We start from the raw sequence: 15,035 nt of genomic DNA, 5'->3' as shown, positions 1-15,035 counted from the left end.
ACTTTCCAGAAAAACCGACTTTATTTTCCCAGGGAAAATCTGCAAAACGATTTTTTAACACGAAGAGTCATTCCTCCTAAAGGTAACACTGAGAAAGCCTGAGTCGGGCATTGTAACCTACTACAGGGAGTAAACAAGTGAAAACAACAGTCATAAAAACCAGGTTTCCTAAAACTGCCCTCCAAACCAGACGAGACGAGTTGTAGCACCTGACAGTGCTGGAGGTAAGGAAGCGCTAAAAAATAAAAATAATCAGGGAAATACAAAACCGAACCCCAACGAGATACCACCTTGCACCCGTGAAAACGGCAAAAATTAACAAGTCAGGAAAAGACATGCTGGTGAGGATGTGGAGAAAGGGAACCCCTCCTACACTGCTGGTGGGAATGCAAGCTGGGGCAGCCACTCTGGAAACAGCATGGAGTTTCCTCAAGACGTTAATAATAGAGCTGCCCGATGACCCAACAGTTTCACTACTGGGTATTTGCCCCAAAGATCCAGAGGTAGTGAAAAGAAGGGCACCTGCTCCCCAGTGTTCATAGCAGCAATGTCCACGATCACCAAACTGTGAAAACAGCCAAGATGTCCCTCCACAGATGAATGGGTAAGGGAGATGTGGTGGGGGGGGGCCGGGGGCAGCTGCCCAAACCTCTCCTGCCAGCCCAAATCCTCTTCCACTCTCCCCATGAAAGATCCACTGCACGTGCTGGAATGGCTCCCTTCCCTTTGTGCTAAATTCTTCCTGCCTGCGGGTGTTCTGTGCCCAGGCCACATCTTGACTTCGCTGTAAGACAGGTCATACCCATTGCTTCTGTGCAGCAGGTGCAAATACAATTGCTCAGGGCAGGTTAGGTCCACCAAGGGCTGGATACCCATGTGAATCCCTTTACCACATTCTCACTGCCTGTGCACCTGCATCGGCGAGACCCAGGCTGGTTCTCTTGAGCCCGGCATCCCAAAATGAGACCACAAGGAGGCAGGAGTGAGGCCAAGGCCCATCTGAGAGAAAGCTAACTCAGTGTGTGTGGGGATTCCTGGATCTCTGTGCATCTGGACGCAGAGAGGAACACGGTGCTGCAGGCCAGGATCCCTCTTTATCCTTCTTTCAACACCCCTGATGGCAGAGCAGATCTCCCCGAACATCCCAGCTCAGTCTCCCTCGCCAGCAGGCGCCATCCTGAACTGGCTGCGTCCTGGCTCTCCTTGGTCAGCCTTCTCCAGCTCTAGAGCAGAGATGCAGGATGGAGGAGAGAGGGGATAGAAGACGCAGGGGACATCACTGACCCCAGACATCAAGGCCACACAGACAGTATGAGCTGAAGGCTGGAGGCTAGGTCTCTCAGAAGGAGGCCGCTACAGAGAACATGGAGGACAGGGGCTAGAAGCTTCCAGAAGCTTGAGATCCCTTTCCTCTGGTTCCCAAGGGGTCCTGGCCATGCAGTCGAGGACTACTTCTCACCAAGCCTGTGCTGACGGGGAGCCGCTTGCCCTGAACAGTGACAGAGTCCGGACCTGAGTGTTGGATCTGTCCGAGGAGTGCCCCCAGCCAGCCCCCAAGTCCACAACAAAGGTTCCAGCTCACTCTTGGTGGTGTACATTGTCTGGGTATGAGCAAATGCTACAGGGTATTTCCACTCCCTGGGGGTCTTCTGTGCTCTGCTGGTCCATTCCTCCTCCTCCCCGCCAAGCCCTGGCAACCACTCGTGTTTTCATTTCTCCCTGGCTTTGCCTTTGTCATACATCTGGGATCGCACAGTACGGAGAATGCAGACTGGCCTCTTTCTCTCAGGGGTATGCACTTAAGGTTCTTCATGTCTTTTCATGCCTTCCCAGCTCACTTGGTTTTAGCACGAACAATATTGCATTGTTGGGCTGTGCTAGTTTACTCACGTAGTGAAGTGACGCTCCGTATGGGAAGTGAAAATAAATGCAGTTCGTTTATTTATGTATTATGTTCATAAATGAACATCTGGGTTATGTATGACTTTTGGCAATTATGAATAAAGCTGCTACAAACATCCGTGTGCAGGTTTCCATGAGAACATACGTTTTCAATTCCTCTCCATCAGTACCAAGGAGCATGACTGCTAGATCATATGGAAAAAGTACTTTTTTGTTGTTTTGTTTTGTTTTGTTTTTCAAGTTTTAATTTAGATTCCAGTTAGTTAACAGACAGTGTAATATTAGTTTCAGGTGTACAACTTAGTGATTCGACGTTTATATACAACACCCCGTGCTCATCAGGACAAGTGCCCTCCTTCACCCCTGTCCCCTATCTCACCCATCCCCCCACCCTCTCCCCTCTGGTGACCATCAGTTTGTTCTCGAGTTCAGAGTCTGCTTCTTGGTTTGCCCCTCTTTGTTCTTTCTTTCTTTTTTTTTCTTTTTTTAGAAAGCATTTTTTTTAATTTTATTTATTTATTTGACACACAGAGAGAGAGATCACAAGTAGGCAGAGAGGCAGGCAGAGAGAGGGGGGGGGAAGCAGGCTCCCCGCTGAGCAGAGAGCCTGATGTGCGGCTCGATCCCAGGACCCTGAGATCATGACCTGAGCCAAAGGCAGAGGCTTAACCCACTGAACCACCCAGGCGCCCCCCCTTTTTTCTTTTTACCCCTACGTTCATCTGTTTTGTTTCTTTAATTCCATGCAGAATAAAATCATATGTTATTTGTCTTTCTGTGACTGATTTATCTCACTTAGCATAATATACTCAAGTTCTATCCATGTCACTGGTAAATGGCAAGATTTCATTCTTTTTGATGGCTGAGTAATATTCCACTTTGAATAGATATACCACATCTTCTTTATCCATTCAACAGTCGATGGACATTGGAGCTCTCTCCATAGTTTGACCGTTGTTGACAATGCTGCTACAAACATTGGAGTGCACATACCTTTCTGTATCTGTATCTCTGTATCCTTTGGGTAAATACGTAGTAATCTAGTACATTTGGTTTTGAAAGAAACAACCAGACTGTCTTCGCAAGTGGCTTCACCATTTCCTATGTGAAATGGGAGGTCCTGGTGCTCCTCACCCTCGCAGTGCTTGCTGTGGTCAGTGTTCTGAATTTGGGCCACTCTAACAGGCATGCTGTGGCACAAGGTCACTGTTTAAATTTGCATTTCCATAATGACACATGAGCATCACCTCCCGTGCTTACTGCCAGCTGCCTGTCTTTATTGGTAAGGCCACAGTTAAAGTCTTTGGCACATGTCTGAATCACGTTGTTTGTTTTCTTATTGTGGAATTTTAAGAGTTCTTCCATATTTAGAATAACAGTCCTTTGCTGGACATACTGTTGCAAATATATTCCCCCCAGTGTCACATAACTGAATACGACAGTGACATATAACAACATGGATACACATCAAAAAGTACCGTGGGGCAAAAGAAAAAAGACCAAAAAAGTATACAATGGCATATATATGAGATGTAGGAACAAAGAAAGTTAATCTAAAGGGATAGAAACTAGAGCAATGGTTGTTTCCAAAAGTGGAAATATGGACAGGAGGGAACATTTGTGAGTGATTAAAACAGTCTGTATTTTTATTGGGGTAGTGGAAAACAGGTGTATAATTATGTTAAAAAAACTAATTAAACTTGGAGCTGTGCATCTTACTCAATATAAAATACACCACAACAAACAATACCAAAAACTTTTATTTTTTTTTTATACTACAAGATGGTGAGTTGGCCTGAATCAGTGTCAAAGGTCATTTTATGTAATCTTCTCAGATGTTCCAAAAACATCTAAGGCAAGTGGAACAAAATGAAATGAGACCTCCTAGGACCCGTGCAAATATTCTTCCACACTGCTTCCACTTTGCCACCAGCAACCCTTCAATAATGAAGATTCTTTTTTTTTTTTTTTCAATTTAAATTCTGTTAGCCAACTCATGATGGACTGTGAGTTGGATAATGAGGTTTCTACATGACACCCTTCAGGGGAAAAGAAAATGGTCCTAGATGGAAAGTCAGAATTCCATGAATGAATAAAGAACAGAAAATTGCAAAGATGTGAGTAAATGTAAGTGAAAATGGATTCTATAAAATATTGATATTAAGGAGGATTTTTAACTGTTTAAAATTTTTTATTATCTGACACTTCACTGTTTTTTAAATAGCTACATTTAAAATTTGAGTCTTGTTAATCCACTATATTACATTACATTTCAGATGTATAACATAGGAGGATTTTTTTTCTTTTTTTCTTTAGAGATTTTATTCACTTATTTGAGACAGAGAGAGTGTGTGGGTACATGAGCAGGGGGAGTGGGAGAGGGAGAAGCAGACTCCCCACTGAGCAGGGAGCCCCATGTGGGGCTTGATTCCAGGACCCTGAGGTCATGACCTGAGCCAAAGGCAGACGCTTCACCAAGGCAGATGCTTCACCCACTGAGCCACCCTGGTGCCCCAAAGGAGGACATTTTTAAGTGAAAGACACCCAATAACAACATTAAAGTCCAGAAAGAGAAAAAAAATAATTTAAATATATTCTAAGGTTTGTGATTATCTGGGATGAGTCTAAAGACTTTGATTAAATTAGATTTTGATACATTGATAGCACATGTTGTAATTCCCAAGTAAAAACTAAAAGAAAATGAAACAGTGAAGATCTTCCAAACAACTGACAGAGAGGTTGGAATGATTTAACAAGTAATCATCAATCCAGAAGAAAGTAATAAAGGGTAGGTGAAAAGCACATCGAACCACAGGACAAATTGAAAGCATAAAATTAGGAGATATCTATCTATCTATAGATAGATAGATAGATAGATAGATTTATATATATATATATCTATATATCTCTGTCTCAATCTATCTATCTATATATCATTGGTATGTATATATATCACTATATATATAAAATCATATATATATATATATATATATATATATAAATAATTCCAATAAATATAGATGGCCAAAATGCTCCAGGTAAAATAAAAAATTGGCAGGCTGGTTTCTGAGAGAAACATACAAGTTTTTAGAAGAGTTGAACATTTTTATTTATTTCTTTTTAAAAGATTTTATTTATTTATTTGACAGAGATAGCACAAGTAGGCAGAGCATCAGGGAGAGGGAGAAGCAGACTCCCTGCTGAGCAGGGAGCCCCATGTGGGGCTTGAATCCAGGACCCCAGGATTATGATCTGAGCCGAAGGCACTCGCTTAACCAACTGAGCCACCCAGGCACCCAGGGTTGAACATTTTTAGATGGAAAATATTATATTAAAAATGTGTATGAGTGTGTAAACCCAAGAGAATTGAAAGAAGAGACTCAAACACATTCCTTTCACACCGGTGTTCAGGGTATCATTGTTCATAATAGCCAAAGGATGGAAACCTTCCAAGTGTCCATCGACAGATGAATGGGGAGAAAATGCGTGGCCTGTGGGAACAATGGAGCTCTATTAAATCAGGAAATGGAATGAAATTCTGATACGTGCTACAACACGGCTGAAACTTATGAACATTATGTTACGTGAAAGTGCCAGGCACAAAAGAACAAACATTGTAGGATTCCGCTGACAGCAGGTTCCTACAAGAGGTGATGGGGGAATTTCCCCCCAGAGGAGGGGACGGGGAATCACTGTTTCATGGGTACAGAGTTCCTCTCTGGAACGATAAAAAGTTCTGCAAATGGAGGGCAGTGATGGCGGCACAACAATGTGAAAATCCTTCGTGCCACTGAGCTGTACACTTAGAAGTGCTAAATGGTAAATGTGATGTTATGCACAAAAAAACTGACGGCAAAAGCAGCATTTCTAGAGAAATAAAATAGTGTCGTTTCATATTGATAAAATAAATGCTCAATTCGCCAGGAAGATATAATGATTTTTTTAAAGATTTAATTTATTTATTTGAGAGAGAGAGAGCACAAAGGGAGAAGGAGAAGCAGGCTCCCCGCTGAGCAGGGAGACCGAAGTGGGACTCAATCCCAGGACCCTGAGATCCTGGCCTGAGTCGAAGGCAGACGCTTCACTCAGGTGCCCCATGATTTTAAATACATATGAACCTCATAACATCATCTCAAAATACATGAAATAAAAATTGAGACAACTGGGGGGCCTGGGTGGCTCAGTCTGTAAAGCGTCTGCCTACAGCTCAGGTCATGATCCTGGGGTCCTGGGATGGAGTCCCATGTCGGGCTCCATGCTCCGTGGGGAGCCTGCTTCTCCCTCTCCCTCTGCACCTCCCCCTGCTTGTGCACTTTCTCTCTCTCTCTCTCTGTCAAATAAATAAATAAATAAATAAATAAATAAAATCTTTTTTAAAAATTGACATAATTATGTTGAGAAGCAGACAAGTCCACAATCGTACTGGGGATATTTTAATACATCTCTCTTGGTCGTTGATAGAACAAACAGATGAAAAATCAATAAGAATATAGAATCACAACTGAAGAAAAAAAAAGAATCAACTGGAAAAATAAAGTGTATGTTTGAACAACACTTGAACTTGGCCAGGTAGGCAACTTGTAGAACAACACACCCAACACTGCATAACACATCCTCTTTTCAGGAACACACAGGACCTTTACAGAAATGTCCTATACTGGACAATAAATCAAGTCCCAACAAGAGATGGCAATCAGGCAAGCCATGTTATGACTATGACCAGTAATCAAGCCAGACACCAACAGCCTGCTTACGAAGACACCTTGGTTCTAGCATGAGAGCCACTGGTGTGGAAAGAAGAGCCCAGAAACAGACCCAGGCATATCTGCCGTTTTTTAAAAAAGATTTTATTTATTTGTTTCCACAGAGAGAGAGAGAGAGAAAGAGAGTGAAAGCACACACAAGCAGGGAAGGGGGCAAAGGGAGAAGCAGGCTCCTTGCCGAGCAGGGAGCCGGACATGGGACTCAATCCCAGGACCCCGGGATCATGACCAGTGCTGAAGGCAGACGCTTAACCCACTGAACCACCCCGACACCCCATGTCTGTGATTTTTTAACAGAAGTGCTGACCTAGGTTAGGTGGGGAAGGACGGGCTCCTTCAGAAAGGGTGCTGGGACAGCGAGGTCTCCATATGGGAAAAAAGGAGTCTTTTCCCTTATTGTACATAAATCAGCTTCAAGTAGCTTTAAGCTTCAAGGCCTAAATGTAAAAGATAATATTAAAATCTTTCAAAAGAAAACGTAGAAGAATACCTTCAAGCCCTCATCTTAAACAAGAGGCAGACAGTACTAACCCTGAATAAAGGGGTTCACAGAGCGGCTGAAACAAAAATTAAGAAGTTCTGCTCATCACACAACATTACACAATTGTTGAAATGGGTGACGGGAGTGGAGGGGTTTATTGTGTTTTCTGTGTTTTATGTCTGCTTGAAATGACAGTTAAAAAGTTTCTCGTGCAAGTCTCATAGAGCAAACTCTAAGAGCATGATGCAGAACAGGATATCTGTAGCTCACGTAACCCCCCAAAAGTGCGAGTACCTAGAACACAACAAGAACTCTAGTAATCAACAAGTAAGAGACAACCTCATAATAACTAGACAGAACAGGGGGCACCTGGGTGGCTCAGTCAGTTAATCGCCCAGCTCTTGATCTCAGCTCAGGTCTTGTCTCAGGATCGTGAGTTCAAGCCCCGCATTGGGCTCCACACTGGGCACGGAGCCTCCTTAAGAAACAAAACAAACAAACAAAGTTATCCATTTATAAAAAAATAACTAGCTAACTAGACAAAACACTCGAACAGGCACTTCACAGAAGAAGAGATCCAAATGGTCAATAAGCATATTTTAAAATTCTCAATCTCATTAATAATAAAAAACAAACAAACGAAGACTTCAATGAGCTACAACAAACACTTACGGAATAGCTAAAATAAGAACACTCGGCATGCCAAGGACTGCCAAGGACGTGGCACAGTTCTCACCTACGACAGCCTGGCTTCCGTCGGCCACTTCGGAAAGTCAGGAGCATCTTCTAACAAAGTGGGATTTGCTCACAGCCCACGAACTGGAGAATCCAATTCTAGGCACACGCTGCACAGAAACTCCAGCCCATGCGCACTGCAGGCACAAGAGAGATTACATTATTCTCAGCAGTAAATAGGAAACCATCCAGCGTCCATCAACAGGAAAATGGAGGGACTGTGGGACATTTGTGCAAGAGAGCACTGCAGAGCAGCGGAAGCGAGGGAGCCACAGCTACACACCGCAACACATGGCGACGCGAATTACCGTTACAAACATAACATCAAGCTGAAGAAGCAACACGGTAAATACTTTAGTATGATTCCAATTATATAAAGTTTAAGCGCAGACAACACTAAATAATGCAATAAATAACAGCAAGTGTGGCATGAAAATGGTGGCGTAAAAGATAGAAGGTATAGAACCAGCAACTTACAGCCTTGTGATTTTTTTTTTTTTTTATCAGAGAGAGAGAGGGGGAGAGAGCGAGCACAGGCAGACAGAATGGCAGGCAGAGGCAGAGGGAGAAGCAGGCTCCCTGCTGAGCAAGGAGCCCGATGTAGGACTCGATCCCAGGACGCTGGGATCATGACCTGAGCCGAAGGCAGCTGCTTAACCAACTGAGCCACCCAGGCATCCCAACAGCCTTGTGATTTAAGGCAAAACTATCAGGTAGGGATTTTTGAGGGGCACTGATTTGCACTTGGTGATAGGCTGTAGGCTTATTGGAATAGCAACCCTGGAGCTTCGTGAGCGCTTAGGAACATCTGTTCAAGGGGTGCTTGGTGGCTCAGTTGGTTAAACATTGGACTCCTGGTTTGGGCTCAGGTCATCATCTCCGGGTTATGAGATCAAATCCGAGAGTCGGGCTCTGCGCTCAGTGGCGAGTCTGCTTGAGATTCTCTCTTTCTCCCCCACCCCCATACCCCTTTCCCCACTCACATTCTCTCTCAGAAGGAGAGAAGAGTGACAGAGAGGGGGAGGAGAAGAAGGAGAAGAGTGATTTCTGTTCAAAAATAGGTTCCGGGCGCCTGGATGGCTCAGAGGGTTAAGCTGCTGCCTTCGGCTCAGGTCATGATCTCAGGGTCCTGGGATCGAGCCCTGCATCAGGATCTCTGCTCAGCAGGGAGCCTGCTTCCTCCTCTCTCTCTCTGCCTGCCTCTCTGCCTACTTGTGATCTTTCTCTGTCAAATAAATAAATAAAATCTTTAAAAAAAAAAAGGTTCCTACTTTCTTCTCAGTTTTCCTGTAAACGTAAAACTGCTCTAAAAAACAAAACGTATTAATTTAAGAACTGTATACTCTGGAAATGAAGGGTATTCTTAAAAAAAAAAAAAAAAAAAAAAAAAAAAACCAACCAAACCCTTGGAATCAGCATGGTCTTCGTTAAACAGGCACAAAATACAAGTGATAGCATTTCTGATCTTCATTCTCGGAAACGAAACCGGGTCTGTCTTCAGAAAGAATGTAAGGACGCCTAACTCAGGAAGTATGTGCTTCTTAAAATGGAGAGGAATTCCGGGTCCTGGTTGGAGAAACCAGGAGAGGAGGTTCAGCTGAGTGGGCAGGAAGAAAAAAGAAAAAAAAACAGATTCTGTAAGATGTGCTTTCTGAGGACACCTGAAATTGACTGAAATGCGAAACAGTGAGGGACCTGATGAAGTTTCATTGCTGGGGGAGCAGCAATGATCTAAAAATATTTCTGCTCATGCTTAATTAACACGCTCTAAATGGAAGCATTTTGGAGTGTTGACAGGGAGTATGATTACTCTAGGGAGGATTACGGGCATACATGGCTGTCGTATTTTGTTTTCAATTTATTTATTTATTTTTTTATTAAGTAAGCTCTACACCCAGCGTGGGGCTTGAACTCATGACCCTGGGACCAAGCATCGCACACTTCAGCTCTACTGACTGAGGTGGCCAGGCACCACCCCCCAACCCCCCAGCTGTTGTATTTTGACAGAACTGCACAACAGGAGCTTTCAAAAGGGAACCATGTAGCGACCCCAGTTCAGATGTATTTTCCATTCAGATGCCTGTTTGATACCTTGAGGCCTCGGGTATTTCCAGAAACACCAGCCACTGTGCTCAGAATGGTAGCGCACCTCTCCTCCAGATTACCCATGACAACACATCCAGGGCTGGGTACTTCAGAGCATCTCCCGCAATGTGGAAGACAGTCTGATCCAGAATGTCCACAAACAGAGAGGGAAGCGCTGGGAAGCAGAAGTCTAAGCCAAACAGTTGACAAATGCACAATCTGTGTCCTCCCCCGGGGAGTGCTGGGCAGGCTGAGAAGGCCTGAGAGGTCGCCTCCTGGACCAGGGGGAGTTTCTCGGTGTGTCGGGAGGCTGTCATTGCCGTCGAGCCACTTACGCACAGTCTCTTTCAAGCAGCGGATATAACTGCCATGAGATGTTCGCTCGGGATGAAAGTTGGGAGAGAGTAAAGATAATGGAACAATCCGTCCGGAGATCTCAGCCAGGATCCACACCAGCACCGGCCGAGACTTGGCAGCCTGCGGACCACACGGCGCAGATCACCTTCTCCCGTTCTGTCCACCAAGAAGGAGAAGACTCCCAGGGTCAGGGATGCTTCTTCAAGCCTCGCTCCTTTCTCGGTGAGGGTGGGAGAGACAACCAGGCCTGATTCCGGCTGGACACCTCCCTCTGTGTTCATAAACTACAACGCTACACACGCACTACGAAGGGGTCATCGTAAGTAACCCACAGCACAATGTGAGCTGGTTTCACTTGCTTACTCAGACACGTCCTTTCGGGCGGCATTATTAACCATCTTCTAACATGTAGCACCCTGGGAGTCCAGTGGACATGCTCTTGAGAGAGCCGTAATTAGACCATGACTAAGTGCAGGCTTAGGCAGGTGGAAGCAGGTTGAAGTCAAAAGTCTGTTGCTATGACTCACTGACAGTCACTGACAACAGTAAAACGTCCAGGAAAAATGTCTTCTTTTGATTGTTGCAGACACTCTGCAGCAGACTGCTTGGGGTTGCGTGGAAAGCAGGTTTTGCTGTGTCCTTAACTTGCAGTGCATATTTTCCACGCGAGGCTCTGCTGTGAGAACCGCTTGTCGACTATTCCAACCCAGTACTAGCCAATTAACCCCGTACTCTTTTCTTTTCCCATTTCCGACATTTCATTTTCTCTCCAATGATTCCTGTCTTCCTTGATGCAGTTTTTAATTTTTTAAATTTAAATTCAATCAGCCAACATAGAGTACACATTACTTTAGTCTCAATTCCCCGTTTAATCTTTCCGCTGCTCTTTCTTGAGACTTTTCACTCACTTTCTCAGATTTCTTTTTTTTTTTTTAAGATTTTATTCATTTATTTGACACAGAGAGATCACAAGTAGGCAGAGAGGCAGGCAGAGAGAGAGGGGGAAGCAGGCTCCCTGCTGAGCAGAGAGCCCGATGTGGGGCTCCATCCCAGGACCCTGAGACCACGACCCGAGCCGAAGGTAGAGGCCTAACCCACTGAGCCGCCCAGGCGGCCCACTTTCTCAGATTTCTAACCCATGCCTCAGTTGCTTTAATATCCCTTTGAATCCTTCAGTCTTTCAGCTAATACATTTCCAAAACCCCCAGGATGATCTGATTACGAAGCCTGAGAAACAGGCCTCCTATTCTTATAAACAATCACACAAGTCGCCTGTTAAGTGTACACATATCCACATGAACCAGCAAGACTTCCCTGCTCACTACAGACTTGCTCATTTGTGGGCCTGCGTGGTTATGTGCAAATCACCCTCAACAACCGAGCCGTTTCTCCTTTTTATGGTTACAGCACCAGATTTTTCAAATTATCCAATTATTTATGAAGTGCATCAGATAAACAAGAGTATAAGCAATCTTACATAAGTCTCACAAGAGAAATCTCCTGTCACTCTCATATTTTATCTTATACAGAATGCCTCTCTTATTATTATTATTATTATTATTATTATTATTTAAATTTAGAAGATTTGTGGGAGCCAGGTGGAAAAAGACATATACTGCTTGGCTTCACTTATATGTGAAATCTAAAAAAAATTTTCAAGTGGAACACACAGAAACAGAGGAGAGACGCGTGGCCGGGGTCTGGGGGTTGAGACGAATAGGGACTGGCTGGAAAAGGGCACAGGGGTTTGGTTATGCGTGAATAAGGTGAGTAAGACAAAGATTCTGAAGGTCCAATGTGACTAGCTGGTGACTAGACTTGGCAACATTGCCTTGTGCAACTGAAATTTGCTGAGAGTAGAACGTGAGTGTTCGCACCACAACAAATCAGTACATGAAGGTACGGATGGGAGCTGATGACGCGCTCGTTAACTCTGTCGTAGGAATCCTTTTTCATTGTACGTGCACAGCACATCATCACGGTGTACACTTCAGATCCATCACGATTTAAAAGCTGGAGAAAAAGACTCAGGACCAATGTGGTTTTTACGGGGGTCAACCGTTTCCTTGTTCTCTGGTGTATCTTCTTTCGCATGGAATGATGACCGTTCCCCTCACTTTCCACATCCACCACTGTAGAAAATGCAGGTAATATGGGGGGCGCCTGGGGGGCTCGGCTGGTTTAAGTGTCCTTCTCTTGGTTTCGACTCAGGTCATGATCTCGGGGTCGTGAGATGGAGTCCTTCGTCCAGCTCTGCGCTCAGTGCGGAGTCTGCTTGTCTCTCTCTCTCCGCTCCTTCCCCCTTCCCCTCTCCCCGCTCCCCTCTTGCCCGTGCTCACACTTGCTCTCTCTCTCAAATAAATAAGTAAATAAAGTCTCGAAGAAAGAAAAAAGAAAATGTGGGTAATTTGGATAAACAAAAAAGAAGAAGAAGAAGAAGAAGAAGAAATAATATAAAAGCATCTAAAATTCTATCCAGATATTATTCTCGTGTACATTCTCTTCCTGTGTAAGCAGGGAGGGGCTACAGTACTAACCCCTCTTTGTGAAGGAATCTCCCCTCTTAGAGCCCCCAGTGCTGCCTTAGCTGATAGCACATAACCCCATTCCACGCGTCGCTTGGATTAGACCGAGGATGGGCGCCCTATCTGTATTAGTCAGGGTGTAGTCAGGAAAACAGACACCACCCTGGGCTCTTCAAGCCAAATAAAGAAACTTGGCTACACAGGAAATGGAAAAGCTGAGAGGCCAACCACAGGATGGTGAGGCAAGGGAGAGGCTGGCCACAGACGGACGCCATTGCTACCCTAGGGCTGAAGGGGCAGCAGGAAAGGGAGGTTTTATTGGAGCATGGAGGTTGGGCCAGCTGGAGCCAGAACCAAGGAGAGGGATTTCCAGGGAGCTGGAACCACAGGGGGAGGGTCTGTTTGGAGGGAGCAAGAGAGCACAGAAAAGAAGGAGCTGTAGTCAAGGACTTCACAGGAACAGAGAAATGGGAAATGTCTCATTCTCTCCCCTTTCCCCACTCTCTGATCATCTGCCACTGCCACTTCTTAGCCAAATTTACCCAGAAGCCTCCAGGCTAAGGAACTCGGGAAACACAGAGCAGGGAAGTGGGGAGAGGAGCAGTAGGGTGAGCACAGACAGGCGGACGTCCAGCCATCGTCTAAGGGCTAGTCACACAACATCACCTGTTCCTATCAAAAGGGGTTGAGCGGAATCTAGCCATGAGGAAATAATTAGGCAAATCCAAAATTGAAAGACATCATGCAAACAACTGGCCTACACTTTCCGAAAAAGTCAATGTCGTGAAAGATGAAAGATAACCAGGGAGCTTGCCTAAATAGAAGTGCTTTAGGGAGACATAACTGATTCCTACTTGTGATCATGGTTTGAATATTGGATCCAAAAAATCATATATGAAGGACATTATTGGGGCAACTGCGGAAGCAAAAAGGGGAATTGAACCAACCGGTTCTTGGGAATTTGGACCTAAAAACACTAAACGCATTTTCAAGTTAGCAGTAAAATTGGAGGTGACAGAAAATCATGGGAGGATCGTGAGTGGACGATGAGTGGACCGTGCAATCCAAAATATGTGCTGGGAGAAAAGACAGGGCAGATTATTTGCAAAAACAGCTGCCAAGGATCCTTCCCATCTTTGGAAGCACAAGCCACTTCTCCATTCAGGAGGTGAAATCCTTACCACAGGGACTTGCTCTCCCAACAAACTGCAGCGGAAGTGACATGGTGTCGGTTCTAGACCTAGAGCTCAAGGTGCCTGACAGCTTCTGCTCTACCTCTCTTGGAGCCCTGAGCTACCACATAAAGAAGCCCTGCTGAAGAGACTGGCCCCACTAGCCCCTTGCTGCTCTGGACACCTTAGCTGAGGAGCTACACATGGAGTGAAGCCATCCACATCCTCCAGGTCCAGTCCAGCTGGCCCAGAGATGGGCAGAGATGAGCCGCTCTTGCTAATCCCTTGGCCAATTACATCATCATGAGCCAATAAATAAATGGTGATTGTTGTTTTAAGCCAATGAATTTGGGGAAAGTTTACGATATGGCTGATAGGGATGAGAGCAGACAGAGACACAGAGATGCCTGGAGGGAGAGTAAAAAACCGCTGGAGTTTTATCTTTCCAGTTCATTCCTCCTGTAAGCTCAAAACAGCCCCTTTCCTTCCCTGAGTTAAACTGAACAAGTCTCTGTTCCTTGCAACAAAGACAGGCAGGCACATATGTCCTTCCCCGTCCTTTCTTTTCTCGGGTGTTTTCGTCTTCCAAAGACTCTGGATGAGCATCTCCTATTTCTGCTCTCCACATTCATCCCCCTTTACTGAGTAACAGCCCTTGGTTTTTAAAAATGGTTTGTGGCGAAATGCATCATGCAAATAGAAAGGGAATAAAATCATTTGTGCAATACAGATATTAATAGGGCATACAATCACATGGCCAGTTTGAGATCTAAAACATGGCCAGTCCTCCTGGGGCCTCTGTCTGCCCCTCCTCGGTTGCAGTCTCTTCTCTACCTGCAGCAGTGACCTCTGTGATGACTTCTGTGTCGATCATTTCCGTTTTCCCTTTCAGCTTTCTACCCACATAGGCATCTCTAAGTATCTACTACGTTTGGAAAATCTGAGCAGCAGGCAGCCCTCAAGGACTGTAAGGAAAGGCTGATGCCACCATTGTTGGACAGAAGCTCATGGAGAA

At 44.9% G+C, this 15,035-nt stretch overlaps 1 long non-coding RNA gene across 3 annotated transcripts in view; it reads right to left on the bottom strand.

Annotated features, from left to right (window-relative positions):
- Positions 1-5,375: 5,375 nt before the first annotated feature.
- LOC131815817 (uncharacterized) overlaps positions 5,376-15,035 on the bottom strand; it is a 55,517-nt gene continuing 45,857 nt past the window's right edge. Inside the window, exons 4-6 of one of the 3 annotated variants that reach the window (XR_009347857.1) lie at positions 7,883-8,018; positions 7,516-7,624; positions 5,376-5,393 (exon numbers count right to left, since the gene is read on the bottom strand). This is a non-coding gene — a long non-coding RNA (uncharacterized LOC131815817). Of the gene's footprint in view, positions 5,394-6,341; positions 7,625-7,882; positions 8,019-15,035 lie in introns of those variants that run through there. The other 2 variants (XR_009347858.1, XR_009347856.1) reach the window with 2 other exon arrangements.

The sequence above is a fragment of the Mustela lutreola genome, chromosome 15 (assembly GCF_030435805.1).
Source record: "Mustela lutreola isolate mMusLut2 chromosome 15, mMusLut2.pri, whole genome shotgun sequence".
NCBI lineage: Eukaryota > Metazoa > Chordata > Mammalia > Carnivora > Mustelidae > Mustela > Mustela lutreola.
This window is presented reverse-complemented; position numbering and strand designations above follow the sequence as displayed.